Source organism: Oryx dammah, unplaced genomic scaffold (genome assembly GCF_014754425.2).
Source record: "Oryx dammah isolate SB20612 unplaced genomic scaffold, SCBI_Odam_1.1 HiC_scaffold_5, whole genome shotgun sequence".
In the NCBI taxonomy this organism is placed as follows: Eukaryota; Metazoa; Chordata; class Mammalia; order Artiodactyla; family Bovidae; genus Oryx; species Oryx dammah.
Genome location: NW_024070189.1, coordinates 77775594 through 77786496, shown reverse-complemented (window position 1 = coordinate 77786496; position 10903 = coordinate 77775594).

Here is a 10903-nt window from a genome sequence, read left to right as displayed (position 1 = left end):
ATGCTGCTGTGTCTTCTGACTCTGGAGTCAGGGGATATTTTTGTTTTTTGCCTAGGGTTTAGTTCTCCTTCACAGAAGGCACTTCCCAATGCAAAATTTCTAAGTTTATTTGTGTGTGGTTTCTTTATACATTGTTCTCCATGAATCTTGACTCCATTATACGGGCTCTTGTTTCTATCTTCTAAAATGTTGCCTTTTCCATGAAAATTGGTTTGTTTAGCAACTGAGTAGCTGTCTTAGTTTACTTCCTCCCATAGAAAATTGACATAGAAACGATTTTTTGTTGCTGAAATTTTAACAATCTCAATTTCTTTTCATCTAAAATAGTGGCCTGGAATGATGCTAAAGCTCAAACTCCAGTACTTTGGCCACTTCATGAGAAGAGTTGACTCATTGGAAAAGAATCTAATGCTGGGAGGGATTGGGGGCAGGAGGAAAAGGGAACGACAGAGGATGAGATGGCTGGATGGCCTCACTGATTCGATGGGCTTGAGTTTGAGTGAACTCCGGGAGTTGGTGATGGACAGGGAGGCCTGGAGTGCTGCGATTCATGGGGTCGCAAAGAGTCGGACACAACTGAGCAAATGAACTGAACTGAACTGAACTGAACTTACTGATATAACTGCCATAAAATTTTTGTGTGTTTTTTTTTTTAGATTCTAGTGTACTCTAATCAATAAAATCCAAAATCTCAGTTGTTTTTGAAACTGCCTCTCTCTGTAGACTTAATAAACACCTTTTTGGGTGTTAAACTTTTGTGTGTATGGGTGCATGCTTAGTCTGTCAGTCGTGTTCGACTCTTTGAGACCCCATGGGTTGTAGTCTGCCAGGCTCCTCTCTCCATGGGATTTTCCAGGCAAGCATACTAGAGTGGGTTGCCTTTCCCTTCTCCAGAGGATCTTCCCAACCCAGGGATTGAACCTGGGTCTCCTGCATTGCAGGTGATACTTTACCACCTGAGCCACCAGGGAAGCCGAAGACTTTTGTGTGACCACACCCTTATTATTTTTAGAAGCCTTGTGTAAATCTCAGAAAGGACATTCAGCACTCCTTGAGTCTTTCAGGACTTTAACAAAGGCTTTTACAGACACACCCTTGATTTTATCTTTGTTTTCATTTTATTTTGAAAATATTTTTCTGGTTGGAGATACTGGAAATGAAAATTGGTTTTGTTTTCAGGGCCAAGTCCTACAGCTTTATTTCCCCTTTAAATTTTGCCTGAGAACAGAACAGGTCTCTTTTAGTTTATCTCTCTTTTGCCATACCTTATCCTAGAAGCTAAAAGAAGCCAGCTGACACTTTGAACAGTTTGCTCAGAAACTATTTTATTAATGCCAACAAGTTGATCGGATAATTTTCTGTGGAACGTGTCACTACAGGTAACAGTTTTGCCAATTGTTCTTCTGCTTCAGCTTTTATAGCAGTTTCCTCACTGCTTTTCCAGCTTCAATTTACCATCCAGTCCAAAATCCAGTGCCATATTATTTCAGGTTAGTTGATAGCAGCACATCCCTTATAGGTACTTATTTATACATTAGCTAATTTGCTTGTGTAACAAAACCCCAAACCTCAAAACTGAATGCTTGAAAATATAGCCCTTTTTTAGCTTAGGATTCTGTGGGTCTGCAGTTTGGGCTGGGTTTGGTGGTGGCTCTTTTGATCTGTGATGGGCTTGGCTCAACCTGATTGGATTAGCTTATGCATCTGCTGTTAGTTGGCAGATTGGTTGAGGGCTGGCTGATCCAGGATGCATCAGACTTTTGCTAGTGATTGGCTGATATCTGGACAGATAAGGTAGCTGAGTAATTGTCTCCTATTGTCTAGTAGGCTAACCAAGGCAGATGATGATGACAAGAGATCCCCAAATGGCAAATAGCTAAGCTTCAATGTGCAAATGCTTTTCAAGTCTCTGCTTATGCCACAATTTGCTAATAACTTACAGTCAAAAGCAATTGTCATAGCTCAGCCATACTCATGGATTAGGGAAATAGACTTGGTCTCTTCATTGGATAAATGAAGAATTGTTGTTACTTTAACAATCTGTTACACTCTGAAAATATTCTCTATGACTATAGTCCATTGTCCACAGTCTAATATTTTCAGTACCTATGAAATTCAAAAGGGAAATGGGACCTGTCTCATATCTACATTTTTGAGGATGCATTTCCTAGAATAAACTTCAATTCTGTTTATTTTATATGTAAAAATAATCTGAATATGAAATAAAATCAATACCTGACATTTTAAATCTTACTGTTCTATTGATAATCAATATATGTATTTCCTTGGTAACTATTGAGTTTCTCTCTTTGATTACTAATCTAAATATTTACATAAAACAACACAGGCAAAGCATATACATGATAAACATTGCAGAAAATACTATTATTCCATAGGAAGTCAACTTTTAATAAATATTTATGTGTAAATTTTAGTGTTTGTAGTACATAATGGTATGCTGGCTCATGAATTATCTGCTCTGTCTCCTGGTGTGTTTTCCTGAATTATTGAGGCTTAAAAGGTAAAACTAAATTTTCCAAACTCCTTGAAACTTATGTTCTTTGTGTTTTTCTGAGGTCTACCAGGCAGATCAACTGTTGAGATTTGGAAGCCAGAGATACATAGTATTATGTCTTGTTAAATTCAAGGAGAGATCACCTCATGGGGAGGATTTTCGTTTTTCTTGGATAGATAAAGATGTCTTCAATACCAAAATGCGAATCTGGTTTTTGGATTTGAGTATCAATAAGAAATAAATGGCACACTGTCTATTTACAAAGGAACTAATTGTAAAGGTCTGAGTGGTATGTAAGAGATCCCAATAAATACGGCAAGAACCCTAGTTTAACAGGAAAGAAAAAGTATACCCCAACCCTATCTCAAGGGATTGAGGAAAGGGGCAAGGTTGCTGGAATCCAGAGGGAGAGAGAGTTGTATAAGGCAAGTTGCCTTGAGGAACACAGCCATCCTGAGGAAACCTAACAGAACAGGAAGGAACGTGAATTAATAAGTGCCATAAATATACTCTTTATTCTTTCCAGTCTTCTCCCAGTATCCTCCTGGACTATCCAGGGAAAACACACAGAGCTCATTAGCTTGTGATGGAGTCTGAAAGGCTAGCCTCTTACAGCAGACGGAAGAGTGAAATAGAGCAAGTAAGAACCTACCTGCCAATGCAGGAGACGTAAGAAATGTGGGCTTGATAATGGTGAATACAGTGGAGGTGAAAAATGGATTCCAGGGATTAGATCTGATAGACACAGTGTCTGAAGAACTATGGATGGAGGTTTGTGACATTGTACAGGAGACAGGGATCAAGACCATCTCCAAGAAAAAGAAATGCCAAAAAGCAAAATGGCTGTTTGAGAAAGCCTTACAAATAGCTAAGAAAAGAAGAGAAGTGAAAAGCAAAGGAGAACAGAAAAGATATACCCATTTGAATGCGGAGTTCCAAAGAATACCCGGGAGAGATAAGAAAGCCTTCCTCAGTGATTAATGCAAAGAAATAGAGGAAAACAACAGAATGGGAAAGACTAGAGATCTCTTCAAGAAAATTAGAGATGCCAAGGGAACATTTCATGCAAAGAAGGGCACAATAAGGCACAGAAATGGTATGGACCTAAAAGAAGCAGAAGATATTAAGAAGAGGTGGGCAAGAATACGCAGAAGAACTATACAACAAAGATCTTCATGAACCAGATAGTCACGATGGTATGGTTATTCACCTAGAGCCAGACACCCTGGAATGTGAAGTCAAGTGGGTCTTAGAAAGCATCACTATGCATCTGCGTCTCTTTTGCTGTCTTGCATACAGGGTTATCGTTACCATCTTTCTAAATTCCATATATATGCATTAGTATACTGTATTGCTGTTTTTCTTTCTGGCTTGCTTCACTCTGTATAATAGGCTCAAGTTTCATCCACCTCATTAGGACTGATTCAAATGTATTCTTTTTAATGGCTGAGTAATACTCCATTGTGTATAGGTACCACAGCTTTCTTATCTTTTGGACTCTGTGGGAGAGGGCGAGGGTGGGATGATTTGGGAGAATGGCACTGAAACATGTATCATATCATATATGAAACGAATAGCCAGTCCAGGTTCGATGTATGATACCGGATGCTTGGGGTTGGTGCCCTGAAACGACCCAGAGGGATGGTATGGGGAGGGAGGTGGGAGGGGGGTTCAGGATGGGGAACACATGTATGCCTGTGGCAGATTCATGGTGATGTATGACAAAACAAATACAATATTGTAAAGTAATTAACCTCCAATTAAAAAATAAATTTATATTAAAAAAAAAGAAAGCATCACTATGAACAAAGCTAGTGGAGGTGATGGAATTCCAGTTGAGCTATTTCAAATCCTAAAGATGATGGTGTGAAAGTGCTGCACTCAACATGCCAGCAAATTTGGAAAACTCAACAGTGGCCACAGGACTGGAACAGGTCAGTTTTCATTCCAATCCCAAAGAAAGGAGATGCCAAAGAATGTTCAAACTACCACACAATTGCACTCATCTCATACACTAGTAAAGTAATGCTCAAAATTTTCCAAGCCAGTTTTCAACTGTTCATGAACCATGAACTTTGAGATGTTCAAGGTGGTTTCAGAAAAGGCAGAGGAACCAGAGATCAAATTACCAACACTTGTTGGATCATAGAAAAAGGAAGAGAGTTCCAGAAAAACATCTACTTCTGCTTTATTGACTATGACAAAGCCTTTGACTGTGTGGATCACAAAAAACTGTGGAAAATTCTGAGAGAGATGGGAATACCAGACCACTGACCTTCCTCCTGAGAAACCTGTATGCAGGTCAGGAAGCAACAGTTGGAACTGGATATGGAACAACAGACTGGTTCCAAATTGGGAAAGGAGTACGTCAAGGCTGTATATTGTCACCTTGTTTATTTAACTTATATGCAGAGTACATCATGAGAAATGCTGGGCTGGATGAAGCACAAGCTGGAATCAAGATTACTGGGAGAAATATCAACAACCTCAGATATGCAGATGACACCACCCCTATGGCAGAAAGTGAAGAACTAAAGAGCCTCTCATGAAAGTGAAAGAGGAGAGTGAAAATGTTGGCTTAAAGTTCAACATTCAAAAAACTAAGGTCATGGCATCTGGTCCCATCAGTTCATGGCAAATAGATGGGGAAACAGTGAGAGACTTTATTTTTTGGGGCTCCAAAATCACTGCAGATGGTGATCGCAGCCATGAAATTAAAAGACGCTTACTCCTTGGGAGAAAAGTTATGACCCACCTAGACAACATTAAAAAGCAGAGACATTACTTTGCCAACAAAGGTCCATCTAGTCAAAGCTATGTTTTTTCCAGTAGTCATGTATGGATATGAGAGCTGGACTATAAAGAAAGCTGAGCACCGAAGAACTGATGCTTTTGGATGTGGTGTTGGAGAAGCCTCTTGAGAGTCCCTTGGACTACAAGGTGATCCAACCAGTCCACACTAAATAAAATCAGTCCTGAATATTCATTGGAAGGACTGATATTGAAGATGAAACTCCAATACTTTGGCCATCTGATGCAAAGAACTGACTCATTTGAAAAGACCCTGATGCTGGGAAAGATTGAAAGTGAGAGGTGAAGAGGGTGACAGAGGATGAGATGTTTGGATGGCATCACCTACTCAATGGACATGAGTTTGAGTAAACTCTGGGAGTTGGTGATGGATGGGGAGGCCTGGCATGCTATGGTTCATGGGGTTGCAGAGTCAGACATGACTGAGTAATGAACTGAACTGAAAGGATGAAATATTAAAATTAAATATACTAATAAAATATTTTTAAAATGACCAACGGTTTAAGTAAATCTTGGAAAATGTAAAAAAAAATGCCTCCTATAAAATTTTAGACTTGAGGAATCCTTGAAGTGTATCTGTGAACTCAAAGTAAACATTCCTTGTTCTGAAGAACTATGAATAAATGACATAATTAGATATATATGAAGGTTGTGGTTACAATATTCAATGCTAATACCCTTTGCTATACCAATGTTAGTTATTCTAAAGAGACACTCAGTTTGTCCAATATGAGCTGGCATATTTTGTGGGACTTAACCTAGTGAGAAAGTATTCTTGATCTAGGGGTTTATCAGCCTATATTTAGGAGTATATATACATATATATATATACACCCATATATATATATGTATGGAGTTTGCTAATGCAAGCTGAGATGCTTCTAAAATTGTGAAATAGAAAAACTGATCATTTTCTTCTGAGTTTATAACAATTTGAGAAGTGCATGACTTTGCATCAGAAACTATAATTTGCTTTTACTTAAGTTTTGAGCTCAACAAGTCACATACTTCCTAAAGTCTATTTGAAGCAAGATAGCATAGCTGGTAAAATTTATATTTAAAATTAGGGAAACTATATTAAGTTATGAGCTATTAAATTTATATTAAATTGTGTTTTACATTTTAAAACTGAGCAGTAGAAAGAAAATATATAGTATTGAATATACATACATAATGGCATATGTTGAGTACATTTGATCATTATAAATCAGCCTTCAGCAACATGTCTTCAATAACATGCAAAATATCTGCTATTTTAAGTAATCTTAAGGCAAGTAGTAGGATATATGGTGCATATAACTGTTTTTCCCCTTTCCCCTCCATGATCCACCATCTGGGCTTTCAAGTAGATTTTAGGTGGTTGGATAGGCTTTTGCTCGGCATCTTCTGTTTAAGTTGTTAAGCGAAGTCACTCAGTCGTGTCCAATTCTTTATGACCTCATGGACTTCAGCCCACCAGGCTCCTCCGTCCATGGAATTTTCCAGGCAAGAGTACTGCAGTGGATTGCCATTTCCTTCTGCAGTGGATCTTCCTGACCCAGGTATTGAACCCGGGTCTGCTGCATTGCAGGCAGACGCTTTACCTTCTGAGGCACCAGGGAAGCCCTGCATCTTCTGTTTCAGTTCAGTTCAGTCGCTCGGTCATGTCCGACTCTTTGCGACCCCATGAATCGCAGCACATCAGGCCTCCCCGTCCATCACCAACTCCCGGAGTTCACTCAGACTCACGTCCATCGAGTCAGTGATGCCATCCAGCCATCTCATCCTCTGTTGTCCCTTCTCCTCCTGCCCCCAATCCCTCCCAGCATCAGAGTCTTTTCCAATGAGTCAACTCCTGTTTAAATTGTTGTTCTGTTGAGAATCAAGACAAGTAAAGATGAAGTAAACTAAAAAATGAAAAATAGTAGAACTGTGCATTGAAAAATGATGTTTTCTGGACTAGAAACTAAAACAAAAGTTACAGGAGTAAGGGGGATATGTAGGGAATATAATTATTTGATAGGTGGTAATAGTGTCATAATAGTGCCTCCCACTATGTTGACAAGAGATATTATTTTTGCTTTATCAGTACAGCCAAGTTGTCATGTTTCATTTTTTAAAAAATAATCTTTTATCATAAACTTCTGAACTGGCCAAACTGTTGATTTATTATTCTCTATGCAGCTGCACTGATCTTCCCACATTACAACTTCTTCTGGAAATTAAACAAATTTTCATTAGGTAATGACTTCTTTTGTAAGTATGTTTGAAAAATGTAAGTTAGATGCATTTTATAAAAGAAGCAAAATGGAAGGGCAAATTAGTTGGACTTTGAAACTAACTTGTTAATTAAGTTCTTCATCACCATCAATACGCGCTTGAGAGACTGAATATAGAAGTGAAAGTGAAATTCATTCAGTCGTGTCTGGCTCTTTGTGACCCCATGGACTATACAGTCCATGGAATTCTCCAGGCCAGAATACTGGAGTGGGTGGCCTTTCCCTTCTCCAGGGGATCTTTTCAACCCAGGGTTCTAACCCGGGTCTCCCGCATTGCAGGCAGATTCTTTACCAACTGAGCTATCAGGGAAGCCCCGAATATATAAGTAGGAAATGTATAAAAATAGATCTCTAACCCACAATCTGCAGCAATCAGTTAGAAAGCTAAACAACAACCCCTATAATAATGAACAACCAGCCAACCAGTTCTTGATCAATAACTGACAGCTTCCCTAATTTTTACCCCTGCTTCCAACTTAGGATCAACTGGAGAGAGCCAATCAATCACAGAGCATGCCCCACTTTTAATTAGTCCACCTATATCTTCCCCCTGCCAATAGCCTCCAATTAGGGCATACCTGAAACTGTCCCTTTTCCTACTGTAAAGCTATTCTTTTTTCCTCCCTATCTTTAGGTGGCTGCCAAACACAAGTGATTGTAGCTGGGGTGAATTCCTTTCCATACCAAACAATATTGCAATTTGTGTAATCTTTAATTATCTCCATGTTTATTAAGGTTTTCCTCTCTTAGCACTCTGAGAATACATCTTCACTGACTCTCATCATTATAGAGAGAAATAGTCTGCTTACCTGCCTTCCCCATGAGCATGAGATACCCTAAGAGGAAGTGTGTCTCACAATGTCTGACAATGTCTATTATGTTGAGTTTTTCTAGCGCTCAGTCTCTCAGTTGTGTCTGATTCTTTGCAACCCCAGGGGCTATAGCTTGCCATACTCCTCTGTCTATGAGATTTCCCAAGCAAGAATACTGGAATGGGTTGCCATTTCCTCTTCCAGGAGATCTTCTCCATCCAGGAATCAAACCTGTGTCTCCTGCATTGACAGGTGGATTCTTTACCACTGAGCCATCTGGCAATCCCTCTAATTAAATATTAGGTTCTCAGAAATGCTTATCCATTTACTTGTTGCATGGATGGTATTAACAGCAGGACACCAAGTGCTATAATGTAAGGACTCTAATCTCAAAACACTTAAAATTCTCATTATTTTTCCAGGTAAAGCTTGCATATGCAACTTTTAATGATACCCAAAGATAATTGGCTAATTTCCGAAGACAAGATAGCATCTTACTGGATTTGAGGACTGCTATGTGGATATAGTGTTTTTACTAACCTCATAAAATTTCATGACTCATTAGACCATTTTACTCTTGCTCAGTTTTAGATCAACATCCTATTTAGTAGTTTCATTTAGGTTTGCTCTTAATGGAAATTTATTCCTGCCAGCCTTTTAAAATTCCAGTGTTCTGAAATTGCAGGTTTAGAACCATATCTATTCTGTTCTCTTCTCCTTTGTAAGGTAGTTTTGTGCTAGAATTTATTTATAAATGACTTTAGGTGAAAGAAGTTATCAACATTTTCAGGAAAGGTATTATTCCTTAAAACTGCTTCTTCTGTATTCTTTCTTTGAGGATGTTCTGTTTCTATTCTGTTCATAGCAATAAACCACAGAGGAGCAAAGCAAACATTTTCTTTGGCTGTGTTCATTCTTCTCCTCTGCCTAAAAATATTTTTCTCCCAATTCCTTGTCTATTGAAAAATACCACTTTTTAAAAATTTTCTTTCGCAACCTCCTCTACTTCCTGTTATTCTTCAAATATATTTGAGAACTTACTATTTGGTGATGCAGGAATGAACAAGACAGATCCAATCCTTGTCATTCTGAAACTTCTATCAGAATGGAAAAAGAATCACAATAAGTTGACAAATACGACAGCTAAAAATTGTGGAAATTTTAAATTAAATAAACAGGGTAATGCAATTCTCAGGGATCTGAGAATTGGTTGTGATAGTTCTTCAGAAAAGAGTGTAAGAGAAAGCCTTTTAGAGGTATAGATATTTAAGATAAAAACACTTTGCCCTTTTTATTTTTCTTATTCATCAGTTTCAAATAATACTTTTCAAAATACAAGGTTCATAGATTACTTTAAATTTTCTAAAATTCACATATTATGACTTGACTGTTGCAGGATGTGAGCCACAGAGGGAAACACTACCTGTTTTCTTTCTTCTTGAGAGAGTTATTATATGGTCATTATTTAACCAATGATTTTTTTAAATTGTTTTTTAAGTACAGTTATAGAACATTGCCTACCTCAGTAGACTGGATACTTTTGTTTCCTCAACTGAAGAAAAGCAAAATCAATCAAACTTTTCCTATAGTGGTCCATATGAGCAATTTAGGCTTTCTAAAAAGCCTAAATTATGGTCTGCTACAGCTGTCCAAGTCTGCTGTTGTAGGATGAAAACAGTCATAGGCAATATGTAAATGAATAAAGATGACAGTACTACAATAACCATTTAATTACAAACACAGGTAGCAGGTCATATTTGGCCCTCAGGCTCTAGTTTGGCAACCCCTCACCTATCTGATGGTGGTTGTGTACTGAGTCGCTCAGTCGTGTCTGACTTTCTGTGACCCCGTGAACTGTAGCCTGCCAGGTTCCCCTGTCCATGGGATTCTCCAGGCAAGAATACTGAACTGGGTTGTGATTAAGAGTAATAAATAAGGTAGTGCACTTGAGATACTAATCACAGTGACTGTTGCCAGTGTTCAGTAAATATGTTATCACAGATAGTAAAATTATGATTAGCATCATTATAGATATTACAAAGACTATGGATGTCAAATGTTGGGCAAAATTCTTAGCTTGATTTTGTTCTCTCTCTCTCTCTGGTTTTTCTTTCATTAAATTTCAGTCATTGATCACTATTGTATCATACAGACTCTCAGCTCAGTCTCACTCTTTGGTTTGGCTGTTGTCCAGTCAAAAGTTTGTCAAAATTTGGGTCATTTGGGAATCCATCTAAAGAAAAAAAATAGGAAAAAAAGTCCACTAAGTTTTCCTGGTGACTCAGATTGGTAAAGAATTCGTCTGCAATTTGGTAGACTTAGGTTCAGTCCCTTGGCTGGAAAGATCCCCTGGAGGAGGGCATGGCCCACTGTGGTAGTCTTGCCTGGAGAATCCCACAGACAGAGGAGACTGGTGGGCTACAGTCCATGGAGTCGCAAAGAGCTGGACACGACTGAGCGACTAAGCACAGCAAAGATCCTTCTTAGTCTACCATCCTTCTTAGCCT